Source organism: Misgurnus anguillicaudatus, chromosome 4, assembly GCF_027580225.2.
Source record: "Misgurnus anguillicaudatus chromosome 4, ASM2758022v2, whole genome shotgun sequence".
Lineage (NCBI taxonomy): Eukaryota > Metazoa > Chordata > Actinopteri > Cypriniformes > Cobitidae > Misgurnus > Misgurnus anguillicaudatus.
In genome coordinates, this window is record NC_073340.2 from 34,128,397 (window position 1) to 34,153,447 (window position 25,051).

At 36.5% G+C, this 25,051-nt stretch overlaps 1 protein-coding gene across 1 annotated transcript in view; it reads right to left on the reverse strand.

Annotated features, from left to right (window-relative positions):
* ptprea (protein tyrosine phosphatase receptor type Ea) overlaps positions 1 to 25,051 on the reverse strand; it is a 100,237-nt gene that overhangs the window by 38,120 nt on the left and 37,066 nt on the right. Inside the window, exon 2 of the mRNA XM_073867185.1 lies at positions 20,205 to 20,468. The gene's annotated coding sequence lies outside the window, so the exon portion shown is untranslated. The remainder of the gene's footprint in view (positions 1 to 20,204; positions 20,469 to 25,051) is intronic.

Genomic DNA, 25,051 nt, shown 5'->3' on the forward strand with positions numbered 1-25,051 from the left:
GTAAGAGAAAATTAGTTGTCCGACTGGACAAGTTAAATTTCAAACAATGTTACTTAACGTTATGTGCTGTAAACGACAGAGCAGAACCCGCAGCCAAAACACAGAGCGGAATATTGAACGGAGAGCGCGGCGCGCCGACACACACACACACACACACGTTACTGTTATTGTTACTAAACAAGCTGCGCGCGCATTAAACCTGATCGACAAACACGGAGGGGCGGGAGTCGCGGGACGGCATGGAGTGGAGAGTGAAGTTGAAGGACAAGTTCCTCAAAAAGTTAATGTCAAGCCCTGATGTCCATTTACAACCCTAAGATTTCTCCTTAGAATAAAATGGTTTATTATTACCTTATTTGGAAGAGTCATAAATAATAATGTTGAGCTCTGCTCTGATTGGCTTTTGCACAGCGAGCCCCATGAAGCTCATATTTGTAATGTCAATAGTAGAACTTAAAGGCGGAGTCCACGATGTTTGAAAAACGCTTTGGAAAAGGAGACGGGCCGACTACCAAAACACACTTATAGCCAATCAAATCAAATAAAATGCCGGGTTGCGTATGCGTACGTCTATCAACAGAAGGTCCAGATTCTATTGGGGTAGGGGCGTGTTTGTTTAGGTGATTTCAAATATCAACATTGGCTTTCAAACATCATGGACTCCGCCTTTAAGCCTAAATGCTAGCATATAGCATTAACTAGCATATAGCGCTAACTCAGCAGTCACAACTTTGTTTTTAGCATTGTAACATCATTTTAATTAAAGCAGAATTGAACCCTAGACATTTTAGCCTGTTATCACAGGTAATTTATGTCCATTTTGCATTTTACATGAGAAAAAAAGAAATTTGCACGATTTTGATTATTAGATGGATAGTGTGTTGAAGTGAATTTTCGTAACGGTCTTTGATGGACTCGATTAACCAGAATGCATTGCGCGAAAACTGAGTCATTAGCTCAACCCACTAACCGATGCAGCTTTCAGGTTTGTTCGACTTCATGCGGCGCCGCAAGAACCGACAGCCAGATGACGTCAAGGTTCCACGAGAGCGATTAAAGCAAACTCCTCCTTATGATTTCGCGAATCGTTCTCGCGGTACTTTGACGTCATCCGGCTGTCGATTCTTGCGGCGCCGCATAAAGTTGAACAAGCCTAATAACTTCTTTTACCCCTCAAATCAACTCAAGTCAACTTGAAGTTAACCAGCAGACGAACCCAACCAAACAGTAACTCCGCTTTTACCGTCTCTGAAGGGGAAATTACCAAAACCCTCGATAAAAGATGACTAGAACCTGTTCAGTAAGTGGATGTAAGGACAACAAATTTAGGCCACCTAGAGTTTTTAGGCCACCTAGAGTTTTTATTGTTTACATCAACGCGACCCTCAGCTGACACACCACTAACAGATTACTCGAAAATTTTAATATGCAGCTAGCACTTTTGTCAGGAAGATTTGGAGTACTGTTTTGAGTCCAGTTTTTCAGCGGACTCAGGTAATGTAAAATGGTAAAAATACATAAAACATAGATAAAGATAAACATACTACGTAGAAAGTTATTATCATGTTGTTGTTGTTATTATCAACACAAGCAAAGCAAGCTAACGTTAGCTCATCCTGTGCAGCTGTCAATCAAAAGAATGTTATCATCTACTGTCAATCATCTCGCCTCAAGACCCGCCCCCATTTAGAACGTTTACAATTATTTTTTCTTCCGGCACAATCAACTACATATATGTGATGAAATATAGTGTTGGAGCATAATGTTGTTTTAGGGTGGACTACGGCTTGAATTTAAGGTGTAATTTAATGTTGGGGCGTACACCACGACAGTAACGCCATCGTTGGTGTTATGTTGAGATTGCAAGAGATTGATTTTGCATGCACAATGTTTACATAAAAAGAAGAAAACAATTGTGTTTAAGGCTGACGATGTGTCATGATTATTCATCTATGCTTAGGTTTACAGAGTTTTCCATTTTATGGCACCTTTAAAAAAAAAAAAAATTTTATGGTGATTTTAACTTTTGAGTAAAATCATTTGCCGAATACACAAAACATTAAAAAAGTTAGAATGTTTATGTAAATGATGCTAAACTAGTATGCATTAACAAAATCACATTTAAAAGATAAAAGTTTTCAAAACTTACAGTCTCTCTTCTGCCTATAAGGATCTATCATTTTTATGACATTATTCCGCATCTAAGCTCAACAGATTTAAAGCTGTGAGTACAAATCGCTAAATCTGGCTTTTTTAAAGGAGGAGGGGCTACTCTTTATGTCCCGCCCCAACTTCCTGTTTCAGCGGAAATTATGTCAATGCGTCGAACAAAGCTGCACATTTCAAAGCACTTTGTGGGTTTATTTCTACTATATGAGGCGTATAGTATACTGTAGAGTGTTTTTATGTCCCTCTATAAACATAATCTCCCGTCTGCATCCGCTCACAGTGATCAAGTGATCCCGCCATCGGTCAGACTCAGAAGTGGTCCGATGTTGTTGTCTTTGCCCCCAACATGTGGGGCAGTTCTTAAGAGTTATTATTATAAACATGTCATGGGGTAAAACTGGTAGACAGACTGTCTTTTTAAGAAAGACATTTGGTCTTGGCCTTGAGTGAGGTCTTAGCCCTCTCGTCAACACGTGCGGGAAATATCCCCGAATGCATGAGCGGCACAGTAAGAGAGACTATATGTGTTTGTTGGTCTGTGTGTGTCTAGGCTGGTAACCATGAATTAATAACAGTATGTAAGAAGGTTTTTCAGCCCACACGAGTGTCTATAAATGTAGGACCATTTCTCTGTTAGCACAGCGAGATCGTTTCCTTGCAACAACAAAAGTACATGTGTGAAAAGATCTGTATTTCTGAATATAGTGCATATCTGAAAGTATCTAACTGTACTTGTTAGATCCGTTGTTACAGTTTTCTCTATGTGTGCACACCCCAAAGATAATAATTTATGCTGGTTATGATTTAGAGATAACAAAAGCTTCTAACCACAGAAAAAAAACATGACCATACAGTAGCATCACTCGTCTCTGTCATCATCACAACCTGCATTTAAACTGGCCTTGCGTGCACTTGTAAAGCAAATGGATGCTGGATAATTTAAGATGCTGTAGGAGTCTTAAGTAAGATGGAGGTGCTGGAATATAAAACATTTCATTTACATTAACATTTAGTAGACGCTCTCAGACTTGATACTTTCGTTTTATAGCAGAGATGAAGAGAGCTTTAAGTTAAGTTAGTCTGCATATACTCTAGGTAGCTTCAGCCAAAACACAATTGTGTCTAAATTTCCTGTTAGTCTTTCTCACATACATTGAACTTTGTGACAATCGCTATGTAGTGAGATGCAAGAACACTTTACAAAGACAGGCACAACATAACAGCATCTTTATGCTGACAATAAAAAAACTATACATACACTTGATGTAAGGGGAAGTTCCCCATCATTATACTGAATATTAAGACCATATATTATTGACAACACTGTCAAAACAAACAAATCTTCATCACTTTGAAAATTTTTAAAGTGCAGACAGTCAATCTTAAAACAAATCAGAATTAGATGCAATATGAATAAAAATGAAAAATGAAGTTTTAACCAAATGTTTTTAACCATACTGATATCTCAAATACAAGTCAAATGTCAAATTCCCTGACTTTCATTGACTAAAAATCTGAATAATGTAGTGTCACGTAAGTTTATAAAAATGTAGCTTAAATGTGTGAAATGAATAAACAGTGCCAATAAACATCTGTTTAAATTGTAGTCTCCGGCGCGTACCCCAAAACTGTATTTCTTACGTCACAACTTAAGATTACATTTTGATCAAATTTAAAGCAACAAATAAAAATCTCTGATTTGCATAAAACTATATAAAATAAAATTCCATATTCCAGAAATTCCATGACGCGATGGGAACCCTGTATCAATATTTGCTGCCTTACATACTCATGCAAGGTCTCCATTTAAGTTTTTAATCCCTTTTTTATGGTAAGGTAAGCATAGGGGTGGGCAATATGGGGGAAATATCATATTACAGTTGGTTTAGGCAAAATCGCGATTTCATGCATTTATCACAATTCTTTTCATGTTGTTTTTTTAAGATTTTTGCCATTACTAAGCCTTAACAAAGCCATACTATAATGCCCCCAATTAAAAATGTAGTCCTACAAGGTAACAAATATATATGCACGGAAAATGCACGGACAGTACGCGTACAACAGCACATGCACGAAAAAATATTGAGACAGGACAATCCACTACAAACAATTACACAAAGGAAATAGACAGCATTTGCACACACACCATCGTCTTTCCTCTTTTATTTTCACTTCTTTCGAAAACAGAAAGCTGTGGAGCATTTTCGACACCATAATGTTTGATTTCTGTTCTTTGTTTTCTTAAACTTTGTTTGCAATGGTGGACCGGCTACTTTACTTCACTTAATTTTTTTTAATGTACTGTAAATGTTGCAAATCAGTGATGCCCTGACGGCCTGGTAGAGTAAAAATTTGAATAAAAAAAAATTTGTTTTGCGTATGTGTCAGAGCACGGGCATCCGCGCGTAGCCGCGGTCAGTATACTTTGAAAGCTCAGCGGGCGCGTGCACGTGCAAGCTGAACGCGGAAAAAAGGTATACCCAGCCCTTACCTATCCTTTATAGCGTGCCCCTTGTCGCGTACTTGATGTAGGCATGGATCACGATAAAAAAAGTGGATTGTGGAGACATTTTAATCTTTATATCGCACACCCCTACATCCATAATGCTGTTTCTTCCTTATAAATGCACATGAAAATAAAAATAAAAAAATCTACGGAGAGCCATCCCTTTTGCATTTGAGTATTATTGATTCTGGTTTGTGCATTTTTATTCACAGAATTCCTACAAAGTATGTTGTCTCCCAAAAACACATATCCATCCATAACATATTTATTTCCTCATCTGAAACAGAAAACACATGCACAAGTAATTGATGTCTGGACTCCATAAACAGCTGGTTCAATATATTGGTACTAAAAACATATGATAAATCTCTAGGGGAGCTGGAAAATTTGCATATTTTCAAAAAAAGTGGAATGCCCTTTAACATCTACACAATCAACAATAACCTGCATAATTCATCATCTGCAGACTTTTACATATATATACATGAGTTTATTTAAACAACTGTTTTAAAAAAAGCTCAAAGTGAACTCTACACGCACATTCGCAGAATCATCACCACACAAACGTGTCCCATCGTCTCTGGTCTGCCTGACTAAACCACAGCCACAGTAAGACTATTTTAGCACAGGTACTATTTACACATCTAATGCTGCTCTACAGTATGTGTAAAGACTGTGTTGAAATGACTTTCACAGCCTATAGTGTGCTTGTAACACGCTGTCTTCAATGGTAATCTGAAAGAAGTGAAAGTGACAACCTTGCAAAGCATACTCAAAATGTGACCATTTAACCCATCACGGTGAGTAGTGAACACACGCACTCCAAGTCATGAACACACACACACACACGAAAAAAGGGGAAGCTATCCCAGCGCCCGGGGAGCAATTAGGGTAAGGTGCCTTGCTCAAGGGCACCACAGTTGCAACCCGCCGGCTGTGAGAATGTGATTAAAGCTTTTGGTTTGTCTATTGTTTTATATTTATTCACTCTCCTCTCCTCATTGTTTTTTACACAGTGACCCATTTAAGAGAAAGAGACCTTGATGCCTCACCCAATCATATTACACAAACCTACAGTAACCACCAATCAAACAACATTATTTATAAAAAAACTCCCCATGTCTTTGAAATGTAAACGCTGATCACCAAGTTCCTGTAAGAGCACGTTTGCCTCAAGCGCAATGAATGCAGCCTTGCATTAATGCAGGTCTGGCTGAAGGGAAGGTCACATCAGATAGAGGGATGCCAGACAGCCGTCGCATCACCTTCCTGAGGGTTACCATGGAAACGTGACAACTGATGCGGTTTAATGAATGAACACTGCAGCCTTGGGCGATACATAAAAACACACATGCACACATACAAAAATAAAAAAGAGAGAAGTCCACTTTCCACAAAAAAAAAAAAAAAACATCAAGTGAGCTGCCTATGTACCATGTAAGTTGAATTATACATGCACCCTACATGTTCAAAAGTTTAAAGTAATTATGCTACACTGTCAGGAAAAAGGTAACAAAACTGTACCTTTGCTGTCGCTGGGGTGGTACCCTGAGGTTCATTTTTGTACCTTTATGGGTATGCAACACATTGAAATGTTGTATATTTTGGGGTACGATATTATACCCAAAGGACCTACTGTGTACCTTTAAGGACCAATTTTGTACAATTTTACAAAACATTTAACTGTACAATACAATACAATACAATACTTTACCAGTGGCGGCTCCTGATTGCTCATCCGAGGGGTGCAAATAAAAAAATAGTGTTTGGAGTGTGATGTGTGTTGCTTGCGTTTTCAAAATATTTGTTTGTTGCATCATATGAACCATGTGCATCAGTTTTGTCAAAATAAGTGCCTGCTGCACACGCATCATAACCATTTATGATAAAAGAGACGCTCCCAGAGAAGACATTCCCTTAACAGTAAACTGTGATTACGCATGAGATTATGCGAGTATCTGGCAAACGCAAGCGTCTCTTTTATCATAAACCCTTTAGACGCGTCTGCAGCAGACACTTATATTGACAAGACACGTGATGCACATAGGATCACTCGACGCACAGTACACATATTTTGAAATTATGAACCACACACATGATGAACTTTGCACCGAGTGCCCATGAAAAAAGAAGTCACCGGCCGCCACTGACCTTTATAGATCTTTAAGGTATAGTAAAAAGGTATATCATTGCATTATGTTATGTTTACCTGTTAAGTTACCAAACGAAACCTTATGCTGCGTTCAGACCAGACGCGGTAAGAGGCATCAAGCGCGAGTGATTTCAATGTTAAGTCAATGTAAAGATAAGGTGGCGCGAGATTCACGCGAATTGAGCGTTGCTGCAGGAAACGCGCAAATTGAAAAATTTGAACTTTGGCAGAAAAACGCGCTGCGTTAACCAATCAGGAGCTTGCTCTAGTAGTGACGTGATTACAGAAAGCGAGCGCAGTCGCAGTAGCCCCTCCCACGACGCAAATTTCCACGTGAATGTCTCGATGACTAGAATTTCACGTGCGAATGAACCGAGTAAACTCAAAGGGCCCTATTTTAACGATCTAAGCGCATTGTCTAAAGCGCACAGCGCAACGTCTAAATGGGCGTGTCCGAATCCACTTTTGCTAATTTAACGACGGGAAAAATCGTTTTTGCGCCGAGCGCATGGTCGAAAAGGGTAGGTCCTATTGTAATGGGAGTATTTTGGGCGTAACGTGCAGTAAACCAATGAGAGTCACAGCTCTCATTCCCTTTAAAAGCAAGTTGCGCTGGCGCTATGTCTAATCCCTATTTAGATGACAGACTTTGTAAACTGAAAAACTAAACGGAGGTAGAAGATCCCCAGTTTAAGATTAATGTTAAATAATTGTGTTGTTTTTCCCTTATATTGAAATTGTTATTTTTTTATTAAAACCTTTAAAACCCGTTTTCTTTTAGTCATGGAAGTAAAAAGCAGGCTTGTAATTGCTTTAAATGTATAGCTATCCAATATCATCAAAAAATAATTTACAAGTATGTAAGATAAGGTTTGTACTCTAAAAATACTTTATTTGTAACAAACAGGAGATAAAGAATTTACAAACGGCTCTCCTCACGTTTCAGCACTTTGGACAGCGGTTTTTTTAGCAAAGAGTTTTTTAAGCATTACTTACAAATGTTTCTCATCTCGCCATATCCACAGGTACATCATATACAATAAATCCGTGAGGTAGCATTAAAAAAAAAAAACATTTAAAAACAGACGCATTTGTTTAAAGCAAAGCATTTATTTACTTATCAGGCTACAGGTAAAGCAGCTCTTTGCGCCTTCTAACGTCTCATAATCAGTCCTCCTCATTTATAAATATGTCCAAGAGACTCAATAATAATCTTTTAAATTCAATCCTTTAATCTTTCATATTTAAAATTAAAACCATTTTTGTGCTGCTGCGCATTTATGTACTTTGTGATAAGCAAACCCGCGTTGTCCTCCCGTGTATAGGCGCATATTACTAATGCGCTCTTTAAATAACATAAAACATATTGCGCCATTGACTTTAGACTTTAGACCAGGTTTTTGTTGGTCAATGGCGTAGTCTATTTTAGTTGCCTCAAAATAGCAACGCGCCAACAATGCGCCTGAACACACCTCGTTTTTCAGACCAGAACGCCCATGGGCGCAAAGGGGGCGCAAATGCATTTGCTATTTAAACAACGCGGCGCTAAACGTGAAAATTAGGGTGGAAACTAGCGAAAGACACTTGCGTCGCGCATTGCGCTGCATTGCGCCGGGTGTAAGATAGAGCCCAAAATGTTCAAGCGGCAAACTAGACGCGGTACATGCGATTTTGACGCCTCAAACGTGGCAGGTGTGAACCCATGGTTAGGGTACCATCCTAGCGACAGAAAGATACAGTTTAGTGCCTTTTTTCTGACAGTGTACCTACTGAAACCAGAGAGTTAGGTTAATAAATCTATATTAGCAGGAAAGCATGTTTTTTTTTTTTTTTCACAGCAATCCAGGAAGAGATTTTTAAAACAACTATGATGGTGGACAAGGAGAAATGCAGATTATATTTAATATTCATTCAATAGCAAGAATATGTGCAAACATTTTTATCTACGACTAAATTTACATTTATGCATTTGGCAACCACTTTTATCCAAAGCAACTTACGATGCATTTCAAAGTAAACAATTCTATCAGCCATTCCACCAAATCAGTGCCATTTCTGCCCCCAGGACATTATATGTATAAAAATGCAAGAATACTAACTCTAAAATACATCGTATTATTAAGCAACGTGTCATGCATGTTAATCTAACAGCAAATTTAAACTATATCATTTAAAACAATAATAAAAACTACATGTATCACTGAAAATAAACAGCATTTTTTTTTTTTGCATTTATGTATGGGCCCATATCGCATTTTTGCTTTAAAAAAAATTTACCATTGAAAAAGTCATAATATTTTGAATAAAATGCGAATATTACTCATGTCCCCTCTGAAAATCTATGAATATTCTACAAGTCACATTTTAATTTCACATTCTCGCATAGAATTGTGGGACAGGACAATAAAAGTATCTCAGGAAACAGGAAGTAAACCTATCATTGGATTCGGACATGCCTTGAAGCCTTGGAGCTTTCAGACGCAGCCATCATTTCATTGATGTTATCGGTTTATTTTAAATCACTAAAATTTGCTTAGTCTCTTCATGCTATAAGCACATATTTTATGCAGCTATTTGCTAAATCTATGCTAAAAACTCAGTCCTGTTACCAAATGCATCCATCCTTTATTAAGAAACCATGTTAAAAAAAATTACTATCTAAGATTGACCAATACTCATTTGAAAAGTAAAATATGTGTGTTATTAGATTTAGTGTAAAAAAGAAAAAAAAATGAACTTCAATGTTGACGAGTTACAACATGCAAATGGCACCAAGGCCGCTGAGGATCAAACTCATGACTATTTGTGCTGCTAACGCAATGCTTTACCACTGAGCACAATCTAATATAACAATATTTGTGTGAGGTTTCCATTTTTCCATGTTTTCATTTTTACAAGTGCACACACTGTGAAAATAATTATAGGCAACCGGTTATAAACATATTTTTGTTCATTGCTCATGTTGTTTTTTCCAAAAGCGTATTATTTTCCAATAAAGCATTTTAGTGTTTATGAATGAGGCCCACACCTGGCCAAGGGGAATAACATGGAAAATGGCACAATATTTAGTGCTTTCGGGTCCACAAAATTAATTTGTTTCCTACATAACAAATGCAACTGCTTAAATTTGACATTTAACAAACGTTTTCTTGAAAATCCTACAAGATGCATGTAAAAAATTACATGTCGGCTTAAGCTCATTTCAAGCCTCACAAATTTGGGGTATCTTTCATGTCCTTGGCCATTTTAATACCTAGCCCCAAATATAAGCAGCTGTAAAAGAGATGTTCACCAACACCAAACACAACTATTTGTCTGATTAATGATGATACACATTTTACTGCAGTATGTGACACTAGTATGTTTAAGTGTAAGTGTGTGCTTCCTGTGTTTATAACTGACTAAACACTACTGTTTCCAAGAAAAGTTAAATCACTCAGATGTAAGCCGTTGTAATGATGTATCATATCATGTTTATAATACAACAGAGCTCACTGCTAAGGTCAAAGTCCCAGATCTTAAACAGCCTCTCTTTGGCTATTATGTTGAGCTTGTAATCATTAAACGGTTACATTAAACACACTTTAAGCTTGCGATTTTATATTTGAATGAAGCAGTAACAAAAAACAACCCATGATTAAATGACCAAACATCTTTTCATATGATTTGTAAGCTGTGTAACGCTTAAATTTGTTTTATTAAAATATGTTATTGTGTTTACGTCAGTAAAGCTTTGAATTCTGATGTGAGATATACACTACCAAAAAAGTTTTGAAACACTTGAATGAAATGTTAACAATGAAACTTAAATATCGTTTAATTTATGCTGTATGGTTTAAAGGGATAGTTCGGCCAAAAACGATATTAAACCCATGATGTACTCACCCCCAAGCTGTCCAAGTTGCATATGTCCATCGTTTTTCACACAAACACATTTTCGGATATTTTAGAAAATATTTTAGATCTTTCAGTTGATTAAATGTAATATTACGGAGTCCAGCCATAGTCCACGACCTTCAAGTCCAAAAAAAGTGCGTCCATCCTTCACAAATTAAATCCAAACGGCTCCAAGATGATAAACAAAGGTCTTCTGAGGGTAATCCGTGCGGTGTTGTTGTAGAAATATCCATATTTAAAATTTTATTAACGTAATTAACTACCTTCCGGTAGCGCCGCCATCTTAGACTCATGAGAGAGAATTAGCGTAGTGTACGCACTTTTCTTAGTGACGTATGACAAATTCGGAGGGCGGGGGAACAGAGCAGCAGCAGAGAAACCTGTACGCTGCGTAAGCGCTCATCCTGAATGCGGATGAGTCTAAGATGGCGGCGCTACCGGAAGGTAGTTAATTACGTTAATAAAATTTTGGGTTTAATATCGTTTTTGGCCGAACTATCCCTTTAATGCTTAAAATTACTTTCATGGACAAAAATATACCTGTGCCAAACAGATTCATTTGTTTTTAGAATTTTATTTGTACCATTTTATCAGGAAGCTTCTGGAAGTTTCACCTTAGAATGAATTTTAAATATATTGAAGAAGTTCACATTTAATCTGGGCTCTTATTGGCTGTTTCTTCTTCAATATTCAGCCAATCTGTCCGTTCACACCAGACGTGGAAAAGGTGGCAAAAACGTGCTATTTGCGCGTAGTTGGACGCTTGAACATTTTGAGTTTACTCGCTTTATTCACGAATGAAAGTCGTGCGTGAAATTCTAATCATTCGAGACATTCACGCGTAAATTTGCGTCATGGGAGGGGCTTATATAGCTTAAACTGAGTAAACTTACCAGATTGTATTTTCTACCTCCTCACTCACTTTCTTACAAACAAGATCATTTTATTTCCTGTAAAAGTACGAAGATGTCTTGAATAGTGATTATGATTGTCCTCCATTGTTGTTTTGTTTTCTGCTTCATGTAATGACGTCACTGCTACAGCAAGCTCCTGATTGGTAAACGTAGTGCAAAAGTTCAGATTTTCAACTGCTGCGTATCACGCGGCAATGCTCAATTTGCGTGGAACGCGCAATCCACGCCACGACATTCACGCTTACCATGCCACAGTATGTATTTTACGAGATGGCTAATTTGTATTAATTCGTACGACCACATTTGTACTTTTTTGTACGATTTCCTCTCGCCCCGTGAGGTTAGGGGTGGGGTACCTGTGGGTTCACATAAGATGCGAATTCAAAGATTTGCGCAAGTAGATTACATACAAAGTCAATGCAAAGACGCGATCAGACGCGTCCTAGCATGGGGCGATGCGAATGACGCGATATGGGTGGCACGTTTGATGCGAAAACACATGCTATTCGCCTCAAACGCGTCTTCGCCCAAGTTAAAAATATTCAACTCGAGCAAAAAATTCAAGTTAAATCCTGCAAATAATTTAGAGCGAGTAATGCGATGCCCCGCGTTTGGTGTGTACGTAGCATTAGGCTTTCATTTTTGTTTTTTTAAATAATAAGATTAACTTGATAACTTGATATGATTTCAAACAAAGTAGCCAACTTGTAAAATACGTACAAATTCCTGTGGGATTCAAATACTGCTTGCAGTATTTTACAGACTACAGCATGTGAGATGAATGTGTTTTAAAGTTTACAGTAGCTTATACCGTTTTCTTTAGACGTCTGTATAAGTCCTGTCTGTTTCCCGAAGACTGACTGACGATGAGAAAATGATAACATCTATCTGGATTCTGTCATCTACACACATTCTGTTAATAACATTACATTTATCTGTTTAAAACTGCATAAATGTGCATCTAGATCCTAAACCCAGAATTAATCTGCTCATTTCCAGCACAGGATTAATTTATGACCTACAGTCATGTTTCATGTAGTATAACAGGTTGCAGTGACTATAAAAAAAGAAGCTTAGCATGACGTGTGATGTATACCGCAATATCTGTTAACATTCACACACTAACCTGATAGCAGGCACCCCTGTTGATATGCCAACAGCAAGTATATAAACTGCAGAACTAAGTTAATCTTTACCTTTAATTTGCCGTTTAGGTTTTGTTTCAACACAATCCTTATGAAAAAATTGTACCATGGTTACTGTAGTAAAACCATGGTTACCATAAAATAAGCATGCTTTTTAAAAACAGTTAAATCTTGGTTAATTTTCGTAAGGGAAGCATCACTATTAACTTATTAATATCATTAATCAATGAAAGAGGGCACGTCTAAATTATTTTTTTTACCAAACACAGCAGGTACAATCAGATTCTTCTCACCCGTTACATCACAGCACGAGAGCAGAAATCCTCAGAGACGGTTTCCACATGCCCAGTTTTTAACCTGCCAGACTATCAGCATGCGTGTGTGTGTGAACAGATTGTCAGGACCATACTGTTGATTAGAGTTGCATAAGGCCTTTTCTCGCTCGGATTGGCTTATGAGAAACAACTATAGAAATGTGGGCCATTCAAACACTTCACTACACTGGGTGGTATTGTCCTGAATTGCACAAACACAAGCTTACAACAAGAGGACACTGATCTAAGCCCTTGAAGTCTCTCTCTCTTTCTCTTTCCCGCATGGACAATGCCAAACACAATGCCAGCCTGATAGATTAGAGAAAATAAAGAGGTAAACATGCAATCTCAAACATGCAGATAAACCTGGGACTACAATCAGCCACAGCTGAAAAATGGGCAAATCCATGCAAATGTTAACCTTATTATGAAAAGTAAAGTTTTTACCCATCCTAAATTCTCAGATGTCAATATTTGTTGGTTTATATGGGTGTTACTATACATTAATATTTATACAATAGATCAATAACATTTCTAACGATAAGATGCATCGATGACCCAAATAAAATATCGCTATGAGGTACCTTTATTTTGACACTCCCCACGTCCTCATTCTTTGACGTAACGCCCATTTGCGCATTTCTGCCAAAGCGCGCATTTTCAGCAAATGAATGAAAACAGCAAAAGAGACAGCAGACTAGGGCTGTGCAAAAATATCGATACAGCTAACTATCGAGATATGTTTTTCCACGATAGTGTATCGATATTTCAAACTCTACTATTGATGTAAAAAAAAAAACGTAATAATCCCTCTGTGTGCGTCAAACGACCTCCTCCGCCACTGCTGTAGTTGTCGCTGTCCAGTTGTCTGTCATATACGGCTAATGTCTCAGAAGTTAACGGGAGTGAAAAAATGGCAGAAAATGTAAAAACACCTGCAGCTTTCGTGTGGACGCACTTTGGCTTTAAAAAAAGAAAAGAAAAAATCAGCTCTATTATTTTTACATTTTTGATAAAAAAGAAAAAGCATTGCAATGTATTGCAACATGCAACATATTGTATCGTACGTGATACATTGTATCATGACCCATGAATCGTGATATGTATCGTATTACCCTTGCCAATACCCAGCCCTACAGAAGACAAGCGTGTGTTTAGCACTGCAGGTGATGTTGTCCATGCAAAACAGTGTCCTCTTCCCTAAACATGTTGTTTTTTAAGAAAAATCTCTCAAAAGAGATAACTGCAGCACTTGTTAGGTTTAAAGTTTACAACTACCTGAGTGATTTTCACTATGGCACATTTTTGGCACCAAATACTGAAAGACTGACTGTTGCCATCACAAGCTTGATTTTGTGTGACATTTTGCCCTTCATTATTAATTTCCTTTTTTTTAAGTGTATTTTATGTTAGTTTGTTGTTGTTGTAAATGTTCTAGTTGGGACAGAGATTGTGCTATTTCCAAAGAGTTTAATGAAATGTTCGTGTTATATATTTTGTTTGCATTTGTAAGTTATAAAAAATTGAACTGCTTAACTAAGCTCGTAATGTTAAAATACAGATAAATTAATAGAATCGTAATTGCATCAAAAAAGTGTTTGATGTATCGGCAAATATTGCACAGCTGGCGAAGAATATCGATATTGTATTGCACCGTAATGAACTTTCTGATTTACACCTCCAGTGGTTTAAATTAGTGCTGCACGATAAATCGCATGCATCATGCGCATCTCATCAGTAATGCCGGGTCCTTGATTAGAAGTAAATCGGCATCAGCTGCTTTCAGATGGAGCGGCATTTACTACACAAAGCCGTTTAAATACCCATGCAAAGTTTCTGTTTTTTGTTTTTCTTTTTTTGAAGCATTTTTTAATAATAATTTTCTATAGTTACTGTACATTTCAGAATTGAGCATATAAAACTTAATATAAATATTAAATGTTCTTTGAAGAGCCATCTGTTCTCCATTTGTTGGGTATTATTGCTTCTAGTTCAGACTTATCTCCCGGAAAGTTGTGTTATAGTCATGCAAAATTTTATCAATTTATTTGTGCCTTGTGTACGAATGTCTTATTTCTATAAATAGTTTTTCATGTGCGTTGCACGACTTTCTTATTCGTTTCATTTTATGTACTGTTTTCTTGTTTTTTTTCCCTATTTTCTTACCATTGTCGCTTGGGGTTAGAATCACCTTCTGTTACATTTTTAGACATCCGAACTCAAACCCCAACTCCAGGCGAGAATAGTTTTAAAAGTGAAAAAAAAAAAAACCATGTAGAAACCAATATATAAAAGTACATCCTAACTCAAACCCCAAATCTAACCCCAAAGCGACAATGATTTGAAAATGGGGGGGGGGGGTGACAATACATAAAATGACAAAAAAAAAGAAAGTCGTGCCATGGACACGAGAAGGTATTTATAGAAATTTGTGAGAGTGTCATGAAAAAGGTATGAAAAAAGCTGCATTTCGCGTCATGGACACAAATAAATTGATCACATTTTCCATGACTATAACACGACTTAAAAAGGTTTTTTTTGTCACATCCATAACGCATGCATGTTTGCTTTGTTTTAAAACTTAAGTATAGACTGATATTTTTCTGATGTCTAAACTCTCTCATCAGGAGTTTAGGAGAATATAAAGAGATCAATACACACTGCAAAAAATATTTTCAACTTGAAAAAAAATCTTTGTATTTTTGTCTTGTTTTCAGTAAAAATATCTTAAAATTCTTAAATTTAAGTGATTTTGTGCATAAACAAGCAAAAAAAAAAATCTGCCAATGGGGTAAGCATATATTTCTTACATTTTTCTTGAATTTAGTGTTTAAGAAAAATATTCAAGATTTTACGCACAAAATCACTTACAGTTGATATTTTTGGTCTAAAAACTAGACCCATCCTCATGGGTCGGTTTGCTCATCAAGAAAAAGCATCTCCATCCAAGAATTTTTAGACATTTCCACTGAAAACAAGACAAAAATACCAAGATTTTTTTTCCTTGAAAATCATTTTTTGCAGTGTTGGTAATAAATACATTCTCTGTGAATTTATATTTCAAGTTTTGACTGCAAATGTCATAACCATAATGCTGGAATTGCTCATATTCATTAATATGAAATGTTTAATCTTTTTAATCCAACATATTTTAGAGTTAAAAGGACATTCTTGAAGATAAAATGTAAAGCAGAACTTCCAATGAGAGATGACTAGACCTGAAAAAATATGCATTGTTTCTTATGACTAAATGCACAGATGTATTTTTGCACTATATAGCTGAGTAGACACCACCAGCAACTAGCAAAGGTGGACCGACACAATCTTGTTCAAGCTTGGCAACTTCCGGCAACACAAGCGATAGTGGCTGTGTCCAAAATAGATCCGTATACCCTTAAACAGTGCACTATTTGAGGGGACAGCCATTTGTAGTGGTGTCCGAAACTTTTATAGGATTTTATCGAGTACACTTATTCAATCCTGCACCGCAATAATGAGTGTACAACTGATATACACTCAACAGGTAGCCGCTACCCCTGTGAGGTGCGTGCAAATTAACTTCTGTGTCTTCAACCGCTTAGTGTCCAAATTCATTCACTCATCCAAGTGGACTATACTAGCAAACTAATGTAGGGAAAGGGGAATAAGGGTATAGGGGCATTTTGAACACAGCCAGTAACTATTTGCGACAGAAAATGAGCAGGTCCAGCTACGCAATAAAGTTACTAGGACAACGATAACGATTTAATTAAAAGAGTTGCTGGCGGTGTGCATGCAGCTTAGAATAAAAATAGAATAAAAAAGAGAAACTAATACACGAAAAGATGCATGCTATTTGCACGCACCTGCTTTCCACTGAAGTGAACGGGATGAACTGACGTATCAAAAACTGGACTTTGGCGTGTGCATTGCACGACTTTGATGTGTTATTTATATGTGTTATTTGTGTTATTTATACGCAAATTGAAAAGACTGGGTAGGACAGACAAACAAAGAAAGCCTAATCGTGACAACATCTTCAATCAGATGGATGCGCAAGTTCATGCACTTGGCAAAATGCACAACCGAGCCATTAGGGGTGACCCCGAATGTCAAAGATTCGATGCATCGATAGGAGAAGCCTGATTCGACTACCAATCTCACAGTCGAATCGTCGCAGATGTGTTATGAAATGAGGATCCTTTAATTTTGGCCGTATATGGTGCACTGTGCACAACTCTGATTTCACATATAACAGCTTTCTCCCAATATATTAATATACAGCATATTATTATAATTCTGCAAATAATATGTGAAGTAGCAGCTTTAAATAAATATTTTTAAAATGCGTTAATAAATCCAGCAACCCCTGTGACCGGGCTACACGTCCATAAGAGGTTCCTATGTAAATAAACCATTGCATCTTTGTTTCTACATTTAAAAGAAAAAGCTGGCAATTCTGGCTATACTTTCATTCTTTTAATAATTTATTTTATTTTATTTTATTTTATTTTATTTTATTTTATTTTATTTTATTTTATTTTATTTTATTTTATTTTATTTTATTTTATTTTATTTTATTTTATTTTATTTTATTTTATTTATAAATCACTCTGGGTTATCTGATGTATCTATTTGGCTTGTGTTTTGTTTTCGTGCACTTGAGGCATTTTGCACATTTGTTCTGCACTTTGTTACTTCTGACCTTATTTTATAAAAAAAAAATTATTTATTATAAACGTAAATTCTGATCTAATTTAAGTCTGTACATTTTGGATTGCTTTTCGTTGTATAGATTTTGCACTATTGCGTGCTGGCCATGTTTGCGCATGCAATTTAGGTGAACGTGCTAGGTGCTCTGCGTCTCATATTTAGAAGTTCATCAAACTAAACATCAAAACACGGGTGTTTTCGACGGGTTTAAGTTTTTAAAATGTATTTAAAACATATGGTTATCTTGTCAAAAGTTAAACTATAAAATAGGTAAGCCGTTTCTTTAAATTTCCGTGATGAAACGGAAAATATCTGCACCGAACCTATATTTATGCCTGACACGACTGTCTTTCTTGTGATTTAATATTATGTTTGGTGGTCACTTTTAAATGATAGAAAAGAGATTCCTGAAATAAATAATATCATCAGTTGTTTCTGTATCTAAAGTGAATGGAGATGATCAAAGTGAAAGTAAGCAGGTATTTCTGTGCTAAATAATAGCGCGTAGTGTCTATAAAATCATTAATTTCAGTGTTTTTATGAATTGTATATAAAGCTTAGTTTTTATAATTTGCAGTAACAATCACAAATTATTTGTCATTTGTCATTTTTTTTGGTCATGACTGCTTTGATGCGCTTAATCTCCAAATTAAATAAAAACACTGAATTAGCCGAGGTTTCCAAGGCAGGATCACCTTTGTTATATTTTTAGGATTAGTTATCAAAATGTTTTTTTGTGTGATGTTCTGTAGATCGTGGCTTTGAAATGTTATGAGGAATAATTAAACAAATGTTGCCTTACGTTTTACCTTAAAAATATTTAAATGCATCATCAGTTTTGTCTTCGTTCATCACTTGAAAGACAGTTTCTGGTCACTTTATCAGAAAGTTGTTTATGTGTGCTGCTTGTGAAAGAAAATAAAAGTTATCAATTTGTACCTGGTCTGACCCCCTCCCAACCCATGCACACACACACATAGATGATTCGACTATTGGTCGACTATGAAAAGATTTGACAATTCTGATTCGAATATGTAAATCCTTTGTCGAGGAGAGCCCTACGAGCCATAAAGATAAAGATGTTTCTAAAAGGGTTGCAAAGGAGTGGAAAGTTTCTGGTAAATTTCTGGAAACTTTCCATGGGAACCTAATCTGGGGGAATTTTGGAAATTTTCGAATTTGAAAACTTAATAGGAATTTATTTGGAAATTATTTGGAAATTAAGGGAAATGTATATAAACTATATCATATACAAACATAAATAAAAAAAATTTTGTTCACAAGCAGACATGCTTGCAAAAAAATTACGTTTAAAAAAGGAAAGAAAAAATAACACCAACTGGCCGGCCGCAACCCGATTATCATTAAAAATATTTTTGGATGACTCGTTGGATCAACCCATGTATCACAAATATATTTTTTTGCAGCTAATACAAAATTACATCACAAAACTTGTGATTAAGATACACTTTGTTGGCCCTAATGTGAATGATAGAGAAAGTTTGTTTTGTGTGTGTGTGTGTGTGTGTTTTAATAATCCTTCCTTTATTTGACAGGCTCATGAATCAATCGAATCATGTTTCGCGTTCAATCTAATAATGTCAACAGTCTTGTATGAGGAAGATTACATTTAGGGTTAGAGGTAAAGTTCTGTAAATATCAATTTCTTAGTATGATGAAGACCAATCTGTGTCTATGTGAGACCCTAACTATGTCTCGGCACATGCTGTCCACAATCTGGTGACTGATAAGGTTATTTTCTTTTATATGTTGCCAATTTTCATGTTGTAATCCAACACACTTTTCAAGCAACTGGACGCTACACACGCACAGACTTATATTTTCTCTGACAAAAACATTCGCTGCCTCATTTATCCCTGGACGCGCTTACACACAAACCTGTGATATATCTCCATGTATTTGTGTTTGGTTACTGCGCTGATAATGAGAGATGCTGTGCCAGAAACGATGCAAAAGCAGGGACAACAGAAAACAAGCCTTTTAATATTCCTCCAGACGCCGAGAAGATCAGAAAGATTTAACATTCACAAGCGCACGGCGTATGATCATCAAACTATATGACAAATGCAATGAACATGAAGCAGACGGGCTGGACTTTACACGCTCGCACAGTCTGAACGAAATTGAATCCTATAAACATAAATTACTAAGTCTGTCAGAGAGTTTGTGTGCATGTCGTTTTACATTTGTTCGTACATTTCAGCTTGGCTGTGGAACTGTTAACATGAGTTATAATGTAATTTAACCATTTCGATTACCACACGAGATCCGGTTAAATGAACCCAGCTCTGCCAGCCGTCCTACAGTAGTACACAAGCATGTTTACACAGCTTTTACAGTCCTTTCCTCTTGTTTACTTAGAAAATTTTGTTTGTTTTAACAAGAGGTTCCTACCTTGAGAAGAAGAGATTCAATGTCTGGTTTTGAGGTCCATCGTAGCCGGCGAGCTGCAGATAAAATCCAGCCGTCACATTGCTCCCTTAAGGTCTCAAACCTTCTCTCTATCTCACTTCATCTGTGCGATCTTTTCGAGAAGAAGCAAGATGAGTTCTTCTTCGTACTTCTTTCTCACTTTTTTTTACTTTTCCCACCCTCTGTCTGTGTATCTGTCTGTCGTCACAGACCGGATCTAAGAATGGAGAGATACAGCACTTAAATCTGGAGAGAGAGAAAACTCAGGTTAGATGTTTTATTCCGGTAATCATTTGTATTTATGAATAATGTAGCACGTTCTTAATTTCCTATATGTTACATATGGCATTTTTTTACAATTCTCGTATACTTGTTTCGCAAGTTAAATCCAGAAAATGATGATTTATCAGAGCTGGTTGTTTGGTTCATAATCTTTTTTTACTATTGAGAAAATAAATAGGCACAAGTACTTTCAGGAGCAATAATGCTAACCAGAAAGTTGTTCACTACTGTATGGCTTTCAACCTTCAGTCTTCCCAGCAAGCAATAACCAACATTTTACCATCTAGATTAAGTATTGACCTGATATAGTCTGGCTATGAGTAACCCACTTCTAGCCAAAATAAACCTGAATTCGTTTACATGTTGTTTTTGCCACAATAACTTGTAAGATGTATGATAGTCAATCAAAGCAAAGTCAACAGTGATTACAAGGTGATTGGTTTAATTAATTTATTTAGTTTATTTATTTTGGGGTTATAGTTAGATGTCTATTAAATTTTCACTGACAGCCCAAATTTTTCTTTGTTTTATCCTCAACATCTTGTCTGTGTTTGGATAGCTATTAAAGCGTAACTAAACCCCTTGTCAGAGCCTGACTCCACCCACTGGCAATATTTGAAAAATGCAAGAAAAGTGGGCAGATCCCAACGGAGATAGAGGGGACGAACTAAGCTCGTACCAAGCATGTGGTGAGATCGTAACAAGGGCGTGGTGAGCTTGAACCTGCTTACGTCACGAGTTACTTTTTGGACCCAACATCCAATAGGAAAATTCAACTGCAGTAGCCACCGTTCAACCTGAAGAGGGCAGCACTCAGACGTTTTTACACCATATATTGTAGTATTGAAACACTTTATATCCAAATGTCAAAAAACTTACTAAAATCAATGAACAGCACTAATAAAGCATCATTCTTACAGATCATTAACTAAAAAAAGTTGGTTAAGGGTTTAGTTACTCTTTAAATGTATTTTAAACTCAAAATTGCTTGCTGCACTGAATACAATTACTTTCTTACTTAGTATTTTTGTTATTTTCAGTACAAATATCTGAAAACTCTTAAAGGGGACATATCATGAAAATCTTGACTTTTTCCATGTTTAAGTGCTATAATTGGGTCCCCAGTGCTTGTATCAACCTATAAAATGTGTTACAACCCAGTAACTTAGTTTTGGTAAACCATTTTCTGCAACATTCGGCTCCCCCTGTGATGTCAGAAGGGGATAATACCGACCCTTAATCTGCACTATGCAACCACGGCATTGCCATTTAGAGCAGAGATCAGCTCATTTGCATTTTAAAGGACACACCCAAAATGGTAAATTTTTGCTCACACCTACAAAGTGGCCATTTTAAAATGCTATAATAAATTATCTATATGGTATTTTGAGCTAAAACTTTACATACGCACTCTGGAGACACCAAAGATGTATTTTACATCTTTAAAAGGTCTTGTGAAATGTCCCCTTTAAATAAAGATGTTTTCTTAATGAGCAAAATGGCTTAAGAAAATAGCCAAAAATCTAACCAAAATCTTAAGAAAAAACTGAAAAAGGTTGATGAAGATTTCTGTGTTTTTCTGATTTTCTGTTGCCAGTAATTAACATACATTTAAAGTTTTTAGACCAAAAAAACATACAGTGTAGGTGAATTTGTGTTTAAAACGAGAAAAAAAACAATGGGGTAATATTTTTTTGTAAACTATTTCCTTAAACACTTAATTCAAGAAAATTTCAAGACAAAAATATCTCTTTTTATTTTTATTTTTTAAGCACAAATTCACTTTAAGTATAAATTTCTTTCTTAAAAACTAGACTTATTTTCTTAGGTAATTTTGCTCATCAAGAAAATACATTCATATTGAATTATTATTTTTTTTAGATATTTAAATACTGAAAACACAAAAATACTAAACAAGTCATTTTTTGCAGTGTGGTCTTAAACGCACCAAATCTGACTCATTCTTATTTTTTGTAAATAAAAACTTCAACATCAAACTAAATCTACAAACCCATTTCGTCATTTGATTCACCCCATGTTCTGTGTTAAGCCAATGCAGGAGTTTGTCATTGCATCTACACATTACAGACTAAAGTTTAATTCACAATTTCACATGTAATGATTTTTTCTCTTAACAACTCAGAAAATGCAAAATGAGTCAAGTTAAAAAATCCAATTTCTGAAATTACACAGGAAATCGTCGTCATGCTCCATTTCTTTCACCCCCACCATTTGCGCTTAATAGTCTGAGTAAAATATATTTAACAGCTCCTGTTGGTTCTCAAACACATCAGCAAAAAGATTCAATTCAAATTCAACCAGCCGTCAGTCCATCACATTCACGTGGCGTTTTAAAATTTAAACAGCTCTCAATATCGCCACACATTGAAACGCCTAAAGCCCAAAAGCAGAGATGCTTTCTGTGTGTAATATAATCCCAGCAACCCCTCAGGGGGACACCATACATGAATTTAAATGAGACAGAGACTGGATGCTTTGGGAATGAAAGAAAGCTTGATAAAGACAAAGAAGAGGTGGAGGAAAGAGACCCAAGTGCTTAAGTACAATATATAGTCATGAGAAAAGATGCAAGTACAGAATCCCCACGCCTGTGAATGCCAAACTGTTGCTATGGTAACCATCCAGTCTAGCAACCAGACTGAGAGGGGGTTACTATGTGGTTTACCATGTTGTCGTCTCCCACATGCATGGAATCGTGGATAAAGTGGCAACATTTCATTAAATTCCTGTTCCTGTTGCTCAGCATGGGTTAGCAGTGCAAAAGGTTGTGGGCTCGGGGAAACACACATGCTGACAATATTGTAATGTTATGCACTGTGAGTTGTTTCAGATAAAAGCACAGACACATAAATAAAGAGGTTAACGTTATTTGTTTGAGAGGTTAGGGGTCTATTCAGTTATGATAGTCGTACAGAACAAAACTGATTTTAGAAAAGTGTTTTTCCATCACAACATAAATCTGAAATTAGCTCACATGACATAATGTAAGTCAATAATGAATCTCTCTGCACCTGCACCTACGCTAACCTAAAAAAATCTATGTTCCCTTATCCCAGGAAAGAAGCAGATCTCCGGTGGTGATGTCCGGCCGGTGAACTCTGGATGTGGCTTTTGAATAAATAAAGATTCATCTCTGATCGCATGCTGGAAGCATGAAGCTCTCTGTTGAGCGAGTAAATCTCACACTGAGGAAAAACACTCGGGGCGAGGGGTGAAATGATCAATGTTGTTGTCCGGCACAGCCGGGATGTTAAAAGGCGACGTGAATCTTCAGCAGTCTGACTCAGGCTTTAAAACAAACATAAACAGTGTGTGTGATTCTGATTCATGAGTCTGATGATTCATAATATGGTCTGATTCAATAGAGTCTGATTTCAGGTTGAGTAGCATGATACATACTATCTTGTTCATATATGATGGTTAAAATAATGTTGACAGCACATTTTGCAATTATGCACAAACCCTGTGCACACAATCAGATCTGAGAATCAAACTGACGAACAAATTGTAAATGAGCTGGGTTTTTTATAAAAATAGTTGGGTTTCAATCTCACTCATTGTATTCACATTTTGAAATATCGCATAAGAAACGAGTGATGGAAATGCCAAATTTCGAATAAAATTAATTCGCCCTATTCAAACCACCAGTGACTACCAGTAGCACAGAGACGTGATCTCATTCATTTCAATGGAAGTTTGGAGACCTCCGGGGTAACGAGCGAAAGTAAACATTAGCGAACGGATGGGCATGTCCAGCGACACGAGAAAGTTTTTTTTTACTTTATGAAAATGATGAGCGATAGTTCGTAGCGACTACCAATGGGGCAAAGCAGTGGAGTTCACATCGGTGATGCGAGGGTCAATGTATAAACAACCCGCAGCCAACTGACATTTTTAACTAAACCGCCTGCAACTCGGACTGCAAAAAATATTGTACACAACCTAGGGTTGTCACAATGATTAAATGATTGTCTCAAATCACCGCAATGATTGCACATCTCTCTAAAAAACACAAGGGGGAGCTGTAGCGCCTGTATAAATTGGACTGTATTAGATTGTGTTCCTTAACTGCTAGTGTAATGCGATACATTGCAAAACTATTCAATACAGTGGACAAAACTTTGATAAGCAGTATTAACCATTATCATTAAATAATTACTTTTAATTAAATGTGTTGTGTATTAATATTCGCTGCTAGGTAAACCTTGCAAAAGATTTAATTTAAATAATCACAACAATGTGTGAAAATTATTGCATTAACAAACAAAATTTATGAGAATTAAATGTCAAACTAATAAAACAGACAATTAATCGCCATAACCGGTGAAGCCCCAAAACAGGCAATTAATCGTCATAATCGTCACAATTTATTAGGCAATTAACCGGCAGCCAAATTTCCTAACCGTGACAGCGCTAACGCAACCCACATTTTTTTAAAGTAGTAAATGCTCTTCGTAGCGTCACTGGGCCATAAACGTAGTAGCTAGGGATGGGGGGGTGTCTAGTACTATATAAATTACAAAGGT